This window comes from Triticum dicoccoides, chromosome 4B, assembly GCF_002162155.2.
Source record: "Triticum dicoccoides isolate Atlit2015 ecotype Zavitan chromosome 4B, WEW_v2.0, whole genome shotgun sequence".
Classification (NCBI taxonomy): Eukaryota; Viridiplantae; Streptophyta; class Magnoliopsida; order Poales; family Poaceae; genus Triticum; species Triticum dicoccoides.
This window is the reverse complement of record NC_041387.1, coordinates 301,911,465-301,928,962: the sequence shown is the minus strand read 5'-3', so window position 1 is coordinate 301,928,962 and position 17,498 is coordinate 301,911,465.

Genomic DNA, 17,498 nt, shown 5'->3' with positions numbered 1-17,498 from the left:
AAGGTAAACCACAGGATATGGCACCAGGTGTGTATGTCTTGGATAAGGTAAAAAGAAAAGAATTCTGCGAGGTCCTGTCACATGTGAGATTCCTGTCGGAGTAATGGGCCATGGGTAGGCTCACCCGAGTCCCTGGATTTATCAAGACTTTGGGCCAGCTCTGCCTAGCTGGGCCCCAAGCTGAAGCTCCGCCCTCTAGTGCCGGCTGGCTCAGCGGCGGGCTGCCAGAGGGCGGCCGTCCCAAGATTACGGCGCTCCGGGTGACCGGCTCCTGGTGGCCGCCCTCCAGAGAGGGCGGCAACAGGCAGGCGGCCACCTCACAACTACGGGGTGGCCGAGCTATCATCGAGAGTACAAGTCAAAGCATGGCTACAGTGCGGAACGACGCCTCCCACGTTCGAGACGGGTGTGGCTACAGTGCTCCGTACAGACAGAGATCTCCGCACGACGGAGCACTGTGCCGTATCTGCCCTGACGTCGCTCCGGGCAGGCGGAGCCCTGTTCCCCATGACGTCTTGTCGGTACGGCCTGCCAGAGGCGATCCCTATCGGGCAGTGACCCCAAGGGAGACGGCGGAGGCTCGACCAGGCGGATTCGAGAAGGGCCGGCCTCCAGCAGGCGGCCGTCCCTTATCCCGAGGCGAGCACGCCATTAAGCTGATAAGACCAGGTGTGGCTACAGTAGCCTCCCACCAGGCGGCGGGACTGTAGCCACGCTACGATGACCAAGCCCCCGTCACCAACGACACGGCTACAGTAAGCAGCCACCAACTAGTCAGCGGGGCTCACCAGGCGGCGGGCCCCATCGGTCGGTGGAGAAGCCGGAGGCCAGAGACACTGACGGCCGGGCCCAACATTCGGCCAAATTACCATTGTACCCCTGGGGGTAGGCCTATATAAACCCCCCAGGCCACCCATGCAAAGGGTTCCCACCCCATTAGAACTAGCCACCCCCTAGAGCAGGAAGAGAGCTAGCCTTGCCTCCTTCTGCCTCTAGCATACAACTCAAGGAGCACCATTGTATCGCTTGTGCCTTAGTGATCATGCGGAGACCCTGCAAAGCAGGACTAGGGGTGTTATCTCCTAGGAGAGCCCCGAACCTGGGTAAAGTACGCCAGCGTTCGTGTCTACGCCTTATCCCGCTTCCAGGCACCGGCGACGTTCTACTCGCTCCCACCATGATAAGCCATCCATTGGCATATGTCGCACCCAACCCCCGACATTTGGCGCCCACCATGGGGCGAGGTGCATCGTCTCCTGGAGATCTGCTCTGGACGGGAACCCTGTTCCTTCCTGGCGAGCAAAGCCAGCCCAGCACGCCCGACGGCGTCAGCCTCGACGCGCTGCACAGCGCGGAGATCGCCTGCGCGGCGAGCTGCCTCGCTGACCTCATCCGCGAGATCGAGCTCTCCGACAAGCCGGCCTCTGACGCGGGCACAAGCTGCCCTGAGAGCCGCCTCGTCAGCCTCCTCGACCAGCTCCATGTCACCAGCGAGCCTGCTGTGGACTTGGAGTCCGTTGGCTCGACCGATCTGATGATCGTCGACTCTGACACGGTGTCGCTCGACGTGTTCCCCACCAACATGGTGCTCTACGATGAGCCGCCTCCTCGCGAGTACAGCGGCGGGAGCACTGTCACGGAGGTACTCGTCATTAACAGCGAGGAGCACTCGGACGGGCCTGCTCAAGATCCCCTCGAGGCCACCCTACGCGACCTCACGGCTCCCATTCCCGAGGGCGTGGATGCTGAGGTGCTGGAGGCACGTCGCCTCCGGCTTATCGAGAGTGCTGGCCGCTTGGCCAGCATGCGCCGGCTATCGGACGCCTATTGACACGAGATGGACCGGGCCATAGGCGGCACGCCGGCTCCTGGGGGGCCTAGCCGCCTCGGCACGGTTTGGCAGCGTGGCGCGACCATCACCAGCATGTTCGGGGTAGAGCGCCCCGTTTACGCCACGCCTGCAGAGAACATCTGGGCCGTCCAGGCGATAACGGATGAGATGAACAAGTACAACGGCGACGAGCTCCGCCATATGACGGAGCGAGTCCAGCAGCTCTTGGACGCGGCTGCCGCGCAGCACGAGGCCGCCTGCCACGCTGAAGTCCCAGCCAGATGAAACAATGAGCCGCCCCCACGCCGAGATCATGGGGCAACCTCCCGGACGCCGACTGGTGGCGCCCACGGTGGAAAGGGTAATGAGCTGGCTGCTAGCCGCAGTCGGACGCGCCTCTCCATCGAGCGGGACGAGGACGGCCGCCCTCGTGCAGTAGACAAGCGAGGCGACCTACCGCCTCCCCCGCCTCATGGAGAGAGGTACCCCACTTCGCCTCCTGTCACACATCCGACACTCGGCGAGCGCCCTGGCCGCCGAGAGGGAGTTGGAGAGAATGATGCTCGCCATCGGATCGATCGTCTCAACCGATCCTTGGCACTTGAAGAAGAAGATGCATGGGGCCCGCCCTGCTTCGGCTCCCGAATCTGCGATGAGCCCTTCCCGAAGGGGTTCACCCTCCCAAGAGACACGCCCAAATACACCGGCTCCGTGAAGTCGGAGGACTGGCTGGTCGACTACTCCACAACCGTCAGCATAGCAAATGGCAACAAGCGCGTTGCCGTGAAGTACGTCCCGCTCATGCTTCAAGGCACTGCCCGGACGTGGCTCAATAGCCTGAAGCCCCGCAGCATCAACAGCTGGGTTGATTTCACTGAGGTATTCATCCGCAACTTCAGCAGCACCTACAAGCGGGCTCCCAAGCCCCGACAGCTTTCCTTGTGCATCTAGGGGCCCACGGAGTAAACTCGCGACTACCTCACGCGCTGGACCGAGTTGTGCAATTCCTGCGAGAGCGTGCACGAGGTGCAAGTGATCGAGTACTTCACCGCCGGGTGCTGAGAGGGCACCCTCCTCAAGCACCGCCTCCTCTGCGATGAGCCCGAGACCCTCGATGAGCTGCTGGTCATCGCCGACAAGCATGCCACGGCCGACTCCTCCATGAAGGCAGAAATCCTGGTAGATGTGTCTAGCAAGGTGGCACCTCAGGCCCCTCGGACTCCGGCTGGTGACACCAGTCGGCGATAGCAACCAGGTGATAACAAGCGGAAGGCCACCCAGCCGGCTTCCACCAGCCGGCAGGTGGCAACAGTCGAGGATCAGCAGCCAGAAGGGCAGCCAGCCCGCAAGCGGCAGAAGGCCGGCAAGTCCAATTGATTGCCTGCCTTCTCTTACGAGCAAACCTTGGATGCACCCTGCAAGTTCCATAGTGGTGCGAAGCCGTCCAACCACACCACTCAAAAGTGTCACTGGCTCACTAGAATCGGCAATGGAGATGGACTCCTGCCTCCTCCGCCTGCCGGACCGCCGCCTCCTCAGCCCCAGTAGCCGGCGGCTCGACCAGCCGGCGGCCCGACCAGTCGGCGCCCTACAAGACGATTACCCAAAGGAACATGGAGCTTATGTTGTGTTCACCAGCGCGGCCGACAACAGACGTAGCAGACGACAACAACAACAAGAAGTGCAAGCAGTGGCCACCAACACTCCAGAGTTCATGCATTGGTCCAAGAAGCCTATCAGTTGGAGTAGGGCCGACCACCCGGAAGTGATGCCTTCCCCTGGTTCATATGCCCTAGTCCTAGAAGCGACCCTTGCAACGGAGAGGCGAGCAGCCCGTTTCTCCAGAGTCTTGATAGATGGCGGCAGCAGCATCAACATCCTGTACCACGATACAATGGAGAGTTGGGAATCAAGCAGAAGCAGCTCGTCCCCAGTCGGACTGTATTCCATGGCGTAGTCCCTGGCCTTTCCTACTCACCAATCGGCAAGACCCAGATTGATGTCCTCTTCGGAGACAAGAGTCACTTCCGCCGAGAGACCCAGTTTGGTTTGAAGTGGTGGACCTTGAGAGCCCTTACCATGCGCTACTTGGCTGGCCTGCTCTAGCCAAGTTCATGGCGGTCCCCCACTACGCCTACCTCAAGATGAAGATGTCGAGTACCAAGGGTATCCTGATAGTAGTCGGAGACTACAAGAAGTCGGTCGCTTGCGCCGCAGATAGCAGCCGGCTGGCCGAGTCCCTCATGATCGCAGCCGAGAAGCGGCTCCTTGACCGGGTGGTGGCGTTGGCAGGCAAGAAGCCGGAAATGTCACCCACCCCCAGGAGTGGGAGGTTGAGGGCTCGTTCAAGCCGGCGAAGGAAACAAAGAAAATACCCTTGGACCCGGAGCACCCGGAGAGGCACGCTGTCGTAGGCACAAGCCTTGACAGCAAATAGGAAAGCGAGCTCGTCGATTTCCTCCATGAGAATCGGGACATCTTCACATGGTCTCCCAAGGACATGCAGGGTGTTTCGACGGATTTCGCCGAGCACAAGGTACATGTCCGACCCGACGCCAAGCCGGTCAGGCAGCCCTTGTGCCGCCTGTCAAAAGAGAAGAGAAGAGTTGTCGGAGAAGAGATAGCCCAGCTCCTAGCAGCCGGATTCATCATGAGAGTATTCTTTCCAGTGTGGCTGGCCAACCCAGTCCTAGTGTTGAAGAAGAACAAGCAGTGGCACATGTGCATTGACTACACCAGCCTCAACAAAGCCTGCCCCAAAGATCCCTTTGCTCTGCCAAGGATTGATCAGGTGATAGATTCCACAGCCGGATGCGAGCTGTTGAGTTTCTTGGATGCATACTCAGGTTATCACCAGATAAAGCTGAACCCAGCCAATAGGCTGAAGACCGCCTTCATCAGCCGTTTGGAGCCTTTTGCTACCTGACCATGACGTTCGGCTTGAGGAACGCTGGTGCCATGTTTCAGCGTTGCATGCAGAAGTGCCTCCTCAAGCAACTCGGCGGGAATGCCCATGTATATGTGGATGATGTGGTGGTGAAGATGGAGAAGCGTGGCACGCTGCTGGAGGACCTCCAGGAGACCTTTGAGAATTTGCACCGATTCCAGATCAAGCTCAACCCGGAGAAATGTGTCTTTGGAGTACCAGCCGGCCAACTTCTTGGTTTCCTGGCCGCAGAGCACGGCATAGAGTGCAATCCCGTGAAGATCAAGGCAATTGAGATGATGAAAGTGCCCACCCGACTGCTGGACATGCAGAAATTCACTAGCTGCCTAGCGCCAGTCAACCGTTTTATTAGTCGGCTGGGCGAGAAGGCTCTTCCCCTGTACCAACTCATGAAGAAGACCACTTTTTTCGAGTGGAACGACAAGGCAGACGAGGCATTCCTCCAACTCAAGAAGATGTTGGCAAATCCGCCTATCCTGGCGGCTCCGACTGAGAAGGAGCCCATGCTCCTCTACATTGCAGCCACCAGTCCGGTTGTCAGCATAGTCATGGTCGTAGAGTGCAAGGAGAAGGACAAAGCATTGCTGATCCAGAGACCGGTGTATTACTTGAGTGAAGTGTTGTCCGCCTCCAAGCAATACTACCCTCACTACCAGAAGATGTGTTACGGCGTGCATTTTGCCGCCAACAAGCTGAAGCCTTACTTTCAAGAGCACCCAATAACTGTCGTCTGCACAACCCCGCTTGCTGAGATCATTGGAAGCTGGGATGCTTCTGGCCGAGTGGCCAAGTGGGCTATTGATCTGGCCCCTTATACCATCTACTACCAGCCTTGCACCACCATCAAATCACAAGTGTTGGTCGACTTCCTCGTCGATTGGGCCGAGACCCAATATTTGCCGCTTGCACCAGACTCCACTGATTGGCGAATGCATTTTGATGGTTCAAAAATGCGCACTGGTCTGGGAGCCGGCGTCGTCCTCACCTCTCCCAAGGGCGACAAGCTTAAATACATGCTGCAAGTCCACTTTGCCGCCTCTAACAACGTAGCAGAATATGAGGCACTCATACACGGGCTCCGGCATGCCAAGGAACTCGGCATTCGTCGGATCCTGTGCTATGGTGACTTCGACTTGGTGGTCCAGCAGTCGTCAAGCGACTGGGACGCCAAGGATGCAAACATGGCAAGCTACCGCTTCCTCGTGCAGCAACTCAGCGGATACTTTGATGGGTGCGAGTTCCTTCACGTGCCAAGAAATGAGAACGAGCAAGCAGATGCCTTGGCATGGATTGGCTCCACCCGACAAGCAATACCAGCCGGCGTCGCCTTACGCCACCTTCTGAAGCCGTCTCCTGATTCAGACTCCATCTTTGTGCCGGCTCCCCCCGAAGCAGTCGGATCCGACTTGACGATCCCAGAGGCCGGCACGGGGATTTCGGCAGGCGGCCCGGGGACTGCTATAGTCGCGCCCGGCCCGGGGACTTTAGAACCCAGCCCAGGGACATCAGCAATCGGCCCGGGGACTTCTTCAGCACAGCAGGCGGAAGCAGCTGCCAACCCACCGCCTCCCGGCCCAACCATGCGAGCACAGCAGTGGTCGCAGTCGAAGAAATTGCGGCGCCCTCCTGGGCTCAGCCAATCCTCAAGTTCTTGGTGAATAGAGAGTTGCCAATCGATGAAATCTTAGCCGGACAAGTACAGAGGCGAGCTGTGGCTTACACCATATTCAACAAAGAGCTGGTGCAAAGAAGCGTCACAGGAGTTTATCAGCGGTGTGTGGAGTCGGACCAAGGCCAAGAAATACTCAGAGATATCCACCAGGGCGAGTGCGGCCACCACGCGGCTTCAAGATCACTTGTGGCCAAAGCTTTCCGCCACGGGTTCTTTTGGCCGACCGCCCTGGAGGAGGCCAAAGAGCTACTTCAGAAGTGCCAAGGGTGCCAGAGGTTCCACTCCAAGCCGCACCTACCGGCTTCTGCACTCAAAACCATTCCCACAGCTTGGCCGATTGCTGTGTGGGGACTGGATATGGTGGGACCATTCAAGACGGCCCGCGGTGGCATGACTCACTTGCTGGTTGCGGTGGACAAGTTTACCAAGTGGATAGAGGCAAAACCAATCAAGAAGCTGAATGGACCGACTACCGTGACCTTCATCGCCGACTTCACCACGCGATACGGCATCCCATACAGCATCATCACCGACAACGGCACCAACTTCGCCAAGGGAGCCTTGGCTCGTTTCTGCGCAACACAGGGCATCCGCCTGGACTTAGCGTCCGTTGCCCACCCACAGTCAAATGGACAAGTGGAGCATGCAAACGGCCCCATTTTTTCCGGCCTCAAGCCCCGACTTGTCAAGCCTCTGGAGCATTCGGCCGGCTGCTGGCTCAACAAGCTGCCGGTCGTCCTCTAGAGCCTGCGCACAACTCCGAACAAGTCAACGGGCCTCACGCCCTTCTTCCTTGTCTATGGTGCCGAAGCCATCATCCCGACGGATATTGAGTTCGACTCCCCAAGAGTCACCATGAACACCGAGGCGGACACCAAGGAAGCACGAGAAGACGGCGTCGACTTGCTGGAGGAAGGCCGGCTGTTGGCACTTAGCAGGTCGGCCATCTACCAGCAGAGTCTGCGCAGATACTACAACCACAAGGTGAAGCCAAGGTCCTTCCTGGAGGGAGACCTTGTGCCCCGGCTGATCCAGCGAACAGCCGGACAACACAAGCTCTCGGCACCTTGGGAAGGCCCTTTCATCATCAGTAAGGTGTTGGGCAATGATGCCTATTATCTGATCGATGCCCAGAAGCCCAGAGCACAAGAGAGGTGATTCAGGCAAAGAAACGGAGAGGTCGTGGAACGCCAACCTCCTCCGAAGGTTTTACAGTTGAAAGCAGTATGTATCACGCTACCTTTTGTACTATGTATAAAGACTCCGGGTCCCCCGAGAAGAGCTCGGGGACTGCCCTCTTTTATCTATATGATAAGAATTATGCCATGAGTATGTCTAGTTTTTTCCGCCTGGCACCGGGTTCGACTAGTCGTCCCGGAAGCACGCCGCCTTCTACTATATGCCGCCTCCTGTAGCCGAACAAGTAGTGTGCTGGCACCAGACACTTCCCTTGCCAGAAGCCGCAGCTCGCAGAGCGACTGTACGACGGACGGGGGTCCCAAACTGGCGCTTACACGAAAAATGACTAAGGGCAAAACGCATATAGCAGAGGCTGGCATATCACCTTTTTTGACCAGCTGCAGAGCAGCCGGCCAGCCGACCCCTACCTTTCATTGCCAACACCCCGAATGGCTAAGTACTAGCCCTCCTCCAAACGACTAAGTACTCAACCTAGCCGCAGTCCGCAGAGCAGTTGTTTGGCTGGCAAGAGGATAGCCAAGGGAGGACGGCAAAGGAAAAACCAGGGAGTAAAAAAAGCAAGGAAAGATGGAAGTCGGCAACGCAAAGCGTAAGCTGTAATAAAATATTTACATGGATAAAGGCCTCTGGCCAGCATTCAAACAGAGTTTGATATACACCCCGAGGGTGGAATTGCGCGAGTTTAACAAAATGTTCAGAGAAGCAAACAGAAAGCAGATAAAACCCTAAGGAGCAGCAGAAGACTCCGGCTGGGCGGCAGAAGGCTCCGGCTAGGCGGTGCCGGTTGGTGCAACAGAAGGTTCCGGCTGGGTGGCACCGCCTGGCGCAGCAGAAGGATCCGGCTGGACGACGCCGGGTGGCGTGGCCAAGGACTCCGGCTGGACGCTAGAGTCGGCTGCACCACCTGGCGTAGCAGGCGGCTCCATCTGGATGGAGGAGTAACCGGCAGCAGGCGGGGCGCTGGAGTGCTGGAGGACGGAGTCGATGGCGAACGTCGGAGGAACGGGCGGCGGGTCTGCCCACACTTTGATGCCCCCAGTAGCGGGCAGCACTCCGGTGCGTGGCTCGTTGCTTGAGGCCCGATCAGGCTGGGGTTGACTGTCCGCACCGACCTCCGGCATGTCGACATCGCTCTCCTTGTCTTCCTCCTCCTCCTCCTCTCCTTCCTCCTCCCCGTCTTCCCCTTCGTCACTGGAGTCGATGACTTCAGCAGAATCTTCGCTGTCCTCCGGGTTCAGCCCGAGCCACTCGTGTGGAGCTTCGCCGCCTTCCTCGACCACACCCTGTTGACGAGCTCAGCTTCCACCACCGCCAGCTCCTCCTGCGCCTTTAGCCGGAACGTGGCTAACTGGGCTAGATCTAGCCCAGGGCACGACGCCTTGACGAATTCCAAGGCCCCGTGCGCTCCTGCCCGGGCTGGTCAGCCCTTCCAGGCCTCTAGGCGGCCAGCCGCCACCTCCAGCTAGTCGGAAGTCCGACTTGGGGTGCGCAGAGCTGGCAGGCCTGGCCAGAGGGACGTGACCGCCTCGGCTCCAGTGCGCTGGAGGCGGCGCAGCAGGCGGTGAGCAGGCCGAAGCTGGACCTGAATGCTGAGGACTTGTTCGCCAAGTGTCCGTGGGGCATCAGCGGCAATCTGCGCACCCTCTACCCTCCACTCCTCGCGCTGGGCCTCGATCATCTGGATCGCGGCTACAGAATGGCCCGTGAAGAAATCTGTCCGGGCAGAAGAAGAAAAAGGCCAAGGCTATAAGCAAAGGTTGACAGTTCAAAACAAGAAGCTAAGAGAATAAGGCTTACCATCGACCAGATCTTCGATACTGCTGAAGCAGGCCATCACTTGGGCTTCCTTGTTGGCCCAGGCAGAGCGCTCGAGCTCAAACTCGGCGAGGAGGCTGGTCTCCGCCGTCTCCGCCTTTAGCTGGGCCGCCTTGAGGGTTTCCGCCTGTTCGGCAAGTTGGGCGACCAGGCGGTCCCGCTCCTCCGCCAGCTTGCTGCACTCTGCCTCCTTGCCACGCAGGGCGGTCTTGGCTTCGCCCAGCTGCTGCTGTAGGGCGACATTAGCCTCTGAAGAAAGAAAGAGAAGAAGAAGGCATCAGTCAAGCGGACAAGACAAAGGAAAAAAAGACAACTGAGGAGATTCGGCCCGACTGCTCAGCAGTCGGCCCGAATCTCGGGGACTACAGCCCGCGGGTGCGCCAGCGCGCCCCCGCGAAGAAAGAAGACAGAAACTTACGCCGGTTTTCGGCTAGATGGGTCGTCTGCACCTCTAGCTCCCGAACCTTGGAGTTGTAGGCGGTCGTGCGGAGGTTGTGATAATCCTATAGAAGAGGCATCTGATGAAATCAGAAGACGAACAATTGCAAGATAAAGTTCCGACCCGTCTGCTCAGTAGCCGGCCCGGAACTTGGGGACTACACCCAGTGGGTGCGCTTGCGCGCTCCCACAAGAGAAGCAAAAAAGATCATCCGAAGAAGAAACCCAGAGACAACATACCTGGATGGCGGTGCGCGACTCCAAGTAGGCCCCGTTGCAGTGCTTGAGTGCCACCGCCTCCACCCGGAGCTTGGCCTAGACATCAAGAGATGCCTCGTTCTGGGCGCCAGTCCTGCCCCCGTGTACCCAACCCACGGGCGCGGCGCTGGTCGCCTCGGTATCAAGGACCGACGAGCTCATGGCGCCGATCTCCTGTGGCCGCGGTGCTGAGGCCGCCTTCTCCAGATAGCGGCGCGTGGGAATGCGGACTGCAGGAACCAGGACCGTTGCCACTGTAGTTTCTACCGGTGGCACCGGCGGCGCCACTGGCTGTTCGTCCCGCGGCTCGCTGGCTGGCGGAGGCGGCGGAGGCTATGGCGACGGCACGAAGACGTCCGGCATGGCTACATCACCGTCTCCCTACTCCTCGATCGGGTGGTCGCCGCCTACTCCTCCGGCCGTTTCCTCGAAGTCAGGCGGAGGCGGCGCAGTGTTCAGGGGCGCCACGAGCAGTGGCTCCTAGCGGCGTGCGGCCTCCACGAGCCGCTCCTTCTCCGCGGCCTAGGCTTCCGCCTGCACCAGCGCCCGCTCAGCAGACGCGGCGGACAAGGCCGCCTGCTCCCTGGCCAAGCGGTCGGCCTATTCCTCGCGCGCGTTCTGCCCTGTCGCCTCCCAGAGGTCGGCGGCCGGGTCGATCCGCCGGCTGGTCGAGGAGGTCACTGCCGACCTGAGGACCGAGACGGTGCCCGACTTCTCGAGGGTTAGCGGGGCCCTAAAACAAGAAGACAAGTCGAAAGGCTTCTACGACAAGATCGATTAAAGGACAAGGAGCAAGGGGTAGTCAGCGCCATGGTGCTCTCAGCGCGGCCTGGTCAACGCGGTCAAGGAACGGCTTCCATCGGCCGTGGACTGTACGTGGAGAGGCTGACAGCTGGGTCCATGGCGGCAGCAAGGAAGTGCCTCCTTATTACGAGGAAAATAATGATTCCTCCACCTGATAGCTAGGACCCACCAGACGGGCCACTGTATTTTGCTGAAAAAACATTTCCCCCTGACTGCTGGGACCCACCAGGTTCATCTTCGCAAGCAAGGAAGTGCGTCTGGGCAAAAAAAATGATTCGCCCCCCTCACTGCTGGGACCCACCAGCTACACCTCCGCATGCAATGAAGTGCATCCGGGCAAAAAAACAATTCGCCCCCTGACTGCTGGGACCCACCGGCTACATCTTCGCACGCAAGGAAGTGCTTGACAGTCGGGACCCACCTGGTCGAAGCGTACGTAGCATTGTCAATCAGGTCGCGAACGTGTACGTACATATATATTGGTGGATGTAGAGGTGTGCACATGTCGTAGTAGAGGCGTGCACGTAGCATGTACACGTACGTACAACGGCCAGGGTGCAAGAAAGAAAATACGGCCACGTATGTGTACATATGGGCGGGGTCTCGAACGCCTACTCACGCATACGTACGGCGAGGGCTCGTGTTCATGGGGAGGAAACATAATGCGTCGTGTTCATGGGGAGGCAATGGAATGTGTCGTGTTCATGGGGAGGCAGCAGAATGCGTCGTATTCATTGGGGGCAACGGAACGCGTGGGAGCCAACCGGCTGGGTCGGAATGGAATACGTGGTCGTGTTCATCAGGAGGGCTTGGACGGAACAGGCGATGGAAATGAGGCCTGGCGTACCGCAGAACGGAGGAAACTGACCTCCTAGGTTCGGAACGGGGTCCTGTTGATCGGGAGGGGTGTGGCGTACCGCAAAACTAAGGAAACGGACCTCCTACGGTTGAAATGGGGGTCCTGTTGATCGGGAGGGGTGTGGCGTACCGCAAAACGGAGGAAACAGACCTCCTACAGTCGAAACGGGGGTCCTGTTGATCGGGAGGGGTGTGGAGTACTGCAAAACGGATGAAACAGACTTGTGTTGGAGCGCTACTATCGAAACTGGGGTCCTCTTCATCGGGAGGGGTGTGGTGTACCACAAAACGGAACTCCACCGGATACTGTTCATCTCCACCGTCGACCACCTCCAGCCTCCACGGGCTACCATCGACCTCCTCCAACCTCCATGGGCTCCTGTTCATCCAGCCTCCACCGCACGCTACTCCACCGGCTACTGTTCAACCACCCCTCCAAGGGCACCCGTCCACCGTCTACTGTTCATCCAGCCCTCCACACCACGGGGTCCTGTTCAACCACCCCTCCACGGGCACCCCTCCACCGTCTATTGTTCATCCAGCCCTCCACCACACCACGGGGTCCTGTTCATCCAGAGGCAACGCCATCACTCACTATTCATCCAAACCACCCCCCCCCCGCAACACTCACTGTTCATCCCAGAGGCAGCATCGATCGGCTTCAGTTAGCAGGAGTAGCGAAGGAATCGCTCGATCGGGTTCAGTTAACAGCCATCGATCGATCGCTCGGGTTCAGTAGCGCGTAGCCTGCAGTGCAATCGCTCGGGTTCAGTTAGAGCCCAACGCCTCGCTTGGGTTCAGTTAGAGCCAATGCCTCGTGCACACGTGCGTACGTGTATGAGAGAAACACGCATCGATCGGCCCCCGACCTCCCACCGTAACCGGGAACTCCCCGAAATTTTCATCCCCCTCGCTTCTACCATGGTTTTTTCCGTCATGGACGGCCCAAAGAATGTCATGCAGCTAAGTCTCCGGCCTGCCCATGACGAAAAGCCCATTTTCTGTCATGATTTTTTGTCATAGAAGTAGGAGCCCACCACATCTATGATGATACCGGGTTTTGTCACAATTATCGTCATAGAAGTGTCATATGTATGACAGAAAAAAATTCGTTCGGCCCAAAATGTCACGGATGTGTCTTTTTTTGTAGTGCCTTTGCCTTATATTGATCAAATATTAGAAATACTGCCCAAGCACACACACTTTTGCTTCCTTGATGGATATTCTGGCTTTTCTCAAATACCTGTTTCACTACCTGATCAAGAGAAAACCACTTTTACTTGCCCTTTTGGAACTTATGCTTATAGACATATGCCTTTTGGCTTATGCAATGCACATGCTAGCTTTCGAAGATGTAAGAATGTAATATTCTCTAATTTTTGTGAAAAGATTGTTGAGGTTTTCATGGATGATTTTTCTGTATGTGGATCTTCTTTCGAATATTGCTTAAGTAACCTTGATCAAGTTTTGCACAGACATGAGCAAACTAATGTAAGTGCATCTAGTTCCCCCTGGTGATTTTGGTGTATTGAAGACTTATAGGTTAAGGGACTGATATGTTTGTGAGTGTACACATGCTTTATAAGTTGATGAGGAGTTTGATATTTACGATGAAAGTTGACCCCTAAAAATGTATGTCTTCAGCTGAAGACTTTGGTTCTCTTCAAGATTTTGAAAGTCAAGAAATTGGTGTGACCTTGAAGACTTGGATATTCATGCGAGGATTATGAAGCATGAAGGTTTTCTTTCATTGCTTCATTTTCTCTTTCTTGAGTCATAGGAAACACCGTACTGTTAAAGGGGGTTGAGGTAATATTAAGGTAACACTTTCCAAGTGATGCTCAACTCAAAAATCCTACACCTAGCCAATTCTTTCGACTGAAGCCATTGGAAATCTCATATCAATTCAGTCAATTTCTTCAGTGACAGAGATGAAGATCTTCTGGTCTCTGAGGAATTTGTTCTGACTGAGGAGTTAGGAATTCGCCAGTGCAGATTGCCTACAGAGTGAGGATCATGATATCCCTGAGGAATTTGATTCTCAAATATCCGACCGTTGCGGTGCTACACGCCAGCTGTCCCAAAATATCTACCCACCTAACGGTCATATCATTGAAGGCTATTTATGTCTTATCATGACGGGTTGCTCCATAGGAAATAAATAGCCGCCCCATACAACCACTACCTGGTTAGCTACTCCGAGAGAAACCGACACTTGTCATTGAGAGCATCCCATCCTCCTAGGACATTAAGCGAAAATCATCAAGTGAGGAAAAACCCAAAACCCAAACGCCTACAACCAAAAGTGATTGAGCATACTGAAGAGATTGTTCCTGTGTGGAACCGACGCTTGTTACCTTTGAGGACTATGTATCCTCCAGACGGTTAGGCGTCATGGTTTGAGCATCCAAGAGGAATTGTGGATCGCCTAGTGACCAAGTCTGTGAAAGTATGGAAGTCACCTGGAGACTTACCATGAGTGATTGGGCAAGGTCTGTGTCAGTTTATCTGAAGGAGAATACGGTGAGGACAGTGTGTCCGGGACAGTGTGTCCTCAGGTTTAAATACCCAGCCGCTCCAACCAGACGTACAACTGTCACAATAGTTGGAACTGGTCTACCAAATCATTATCTTCACCAAGCCAACTGGTTTTATTTCCTCAACCCTTTAATTGCCTCATTAATGTGTTGATGAACCTGATCATTATTATTTGGAGACTTTGATTGAAGACTTTCTCTATTTTCTCAACCCTATTTCTTCAGTCACATAGTCTTCAGCCTGCTTATCCTGTTTTCACACTATCTGCACTCTATATTTGTGTTCATTTCATCATGATGACTATGGTGTTGCTCTGTTATGCTTATACCTAAGTACTTATTCCACTGCTAGTGTGTTCTTGCTTAGGAATTTCTTCACCTAGAAATTCCTAAGTGACGAATTTCTAACAATCGCCTATTCACCCCCCTCTAGTTGATATAACATACTTTCAATTGGTATCAGAGCAAGGTACTCCCTTGTTCTGTGTGATTTTGGTTTAACCACCTGGAGTTTTAATTATGTCGACTGCAGGAATTATTAAGGTCTCGGCTGGGTGTCCTACCTTTGATGGGACGGACTACCCCTACTGGAAGAATAAGATGTGCATGCATCTTGAGGCAACTGATAATGATCTGTGGTATGTTGTGGAGAATGGTGTTCCCTCTGTCACTCCATATGTGAATGCTTCTGATGTGAAGAGATTCAAGCAACTCAACTCTCAAGCGAAGAATATCATATGTGGCCATCTGAGCAAAGGACAGTACTGAAGAGTGAGTGCTTTGGAAATAGCAAAGGTGATCTAGGACTGGCTGTCCTAGGTCAACAAAGGAGTTTCTACTCAACGTGACTCCCGAGTTGATGTACTTCGCAATCTCTTCAACCGCTTCAAAAGACCCGACAATGAAAATGTTCAGCAAACCTTTGATCGCCTCACTAACATCTCAAATGAACTTCAAGCACTTAGTGCCACTGACATCACCGACCATGAGGTGGTGAAGAAATTGCTGAAATCACTTGATCCCTCATTCGATACCCTTGCACTGATGATTCAAGAGCGAGGAGACTACAAGTCACTAGATCCTGCTGATATCCTCGAGAGGCTAAATACTCATGAGTTCCAGCTTGCTAGGAAGAGAGATCTCTATGGGCTGAGCTATGGAAGATCACGCACACTGAAGGTCAAGGCAGTCTCTGAATCTGAAGGTGAAGTTTCTGGTAGCAGCCTTGGTGATCCTGTGGAACTGAGCCAGGAGCTAGCAATGCTCGCGAAGAAATTCCAGAAGTTCTCTCAGCGTGGTCGCTTTGGATAATATTCAAGAAGTGATGATTCCTCATCCCGTGACAACAAGAAGAGGACTTGCCACAAATGCAAGAAACCTGGTCACTACATGTCTGATTGTCCTCAGTGGGAGAAGGAATCAAAGAATCAAAGAAGAAGAAGTACAAGGATGACGATTATGATGACTCAAACAAGAATAAGAAATCTTCAAAGTCCTCATCGTCAAAATCTTCAAAGTATTCATCTCACAAGAAGAGCAGTTCCAAGAAGGCTCTGGCATTTATTGGCAAGGAAATGGACTCTGAAGCTGATTCTAAGGAAAATGTAGAAGAGGAGGAATCTGAGGAGTTAGACTCTGGTGTGGAGCCTAGCCATTGCTACTGCTTACGTCAGCAAGTCCATCTTCAATGCTTAATAAAATGAACTCCCCAACACTGCTGACAAGAGCGTCGATGACTATGCTCCCATCTATTGTTTCATGGCAAAAGGTGGAAAGGTACTCAAACATCCCCCCTTTGAATCTAGTGAGGATGAATTTGATGATAATCTCAAACCTATCTATTCCACACTTGCTAAGATTGCTGTCAAACAACAAAAGGCTTTGGAAAAGGTCCAAAATCTGCTAGACAAAAGCGATGACCTGTTGGGTGAGGAATTGAATCGACCAAAAACTTTGGATAAATTTTTTTAGAGACTTCAGTATAAATTTGATAATCTTTAGGGTCATCATAGCTCTCTCTTAACTGATCATTAGAAGCTTTCTTATGAATTTCTTCACAGAAAGCAAGATATTCAAAAGTTGAGGGTGAGTTATGAAGATCTTCAGACAGAAAACGATTCATTGCTTGCTCAACAGATCAGTTCCGCTTAGGAAGAATTTATTCCACCATGTTTGAAATGCATTGAGCGTGAATCTGCTAATTCTTCACCTGAATGTTCAAATGCTTCTATTGCTGCAAATTCTTCAACTATCTCTGCGGTCACAAATTCCTCATCTGAGGATACCACAAGTATCACTAACGATAATGTAGGGTTGAAGGAACTGTATGTGGCAAGCATATACAAAAGCCTCAAAGGGCATCAGACTCTTTGTGATGTGGTCAAAAAGCAGATCTTAAACAGGAACCCTAGGAAAGAGGGTATTGCCTTTGTGAGGAAACTCAATGCTGATGGGACCTACTGGAAACCTGAGCAGTATCCCACAACCTCATGGGTTGCTGTGAAAGGACCTCCCGTAGATCTATGCACTTTATCTGGCTTTACTTGTGAATCTTCATTTTCCTCTGATGAGTCATTTGACTCCAACTATAAACTATTCAAGAATCAGAATGGTGAAGTATTTGCTCGATATGTTGGAACTAACTACAGGAATGGTCCCCCTATGAAGAAAATCTGGTTTCCCAAAAAGTGCCTCGAAAGTCTTCAGGTGAATGTCATCATGACACCAATTGTGAAGAATAGGAACCCCAGATCATATTCTTCATATCGATCCAAGTCCTCATATGGAACAAATTCTTCAGTTGGATCAAATTCCTCACATGGATCAAAATCCTCATATGACCATCATCGTGTTAACGCTTTTGTTTGGCAGGGAAAGTCTAAAGGCTATGAATATGTGCATTATTCTTCAAATCATTATGTTCACAAGTCCTCGAAGAATTTCTCTGCTTATTCATATGCTTAATCTAACCCTTCTTCTGTGAAATGAAATACACTGGCTTTAACACCATCTTTCTCATATGGAGCCCGCAAAATGATGAACTCTTTCCCAACCCTCCAGATGTGGGTGGTGAATTAAAAGAACTAATCTCTTATGCAGGGCCAGGTCTCCAGATGAACTTAATCGTCTGAAGAATTT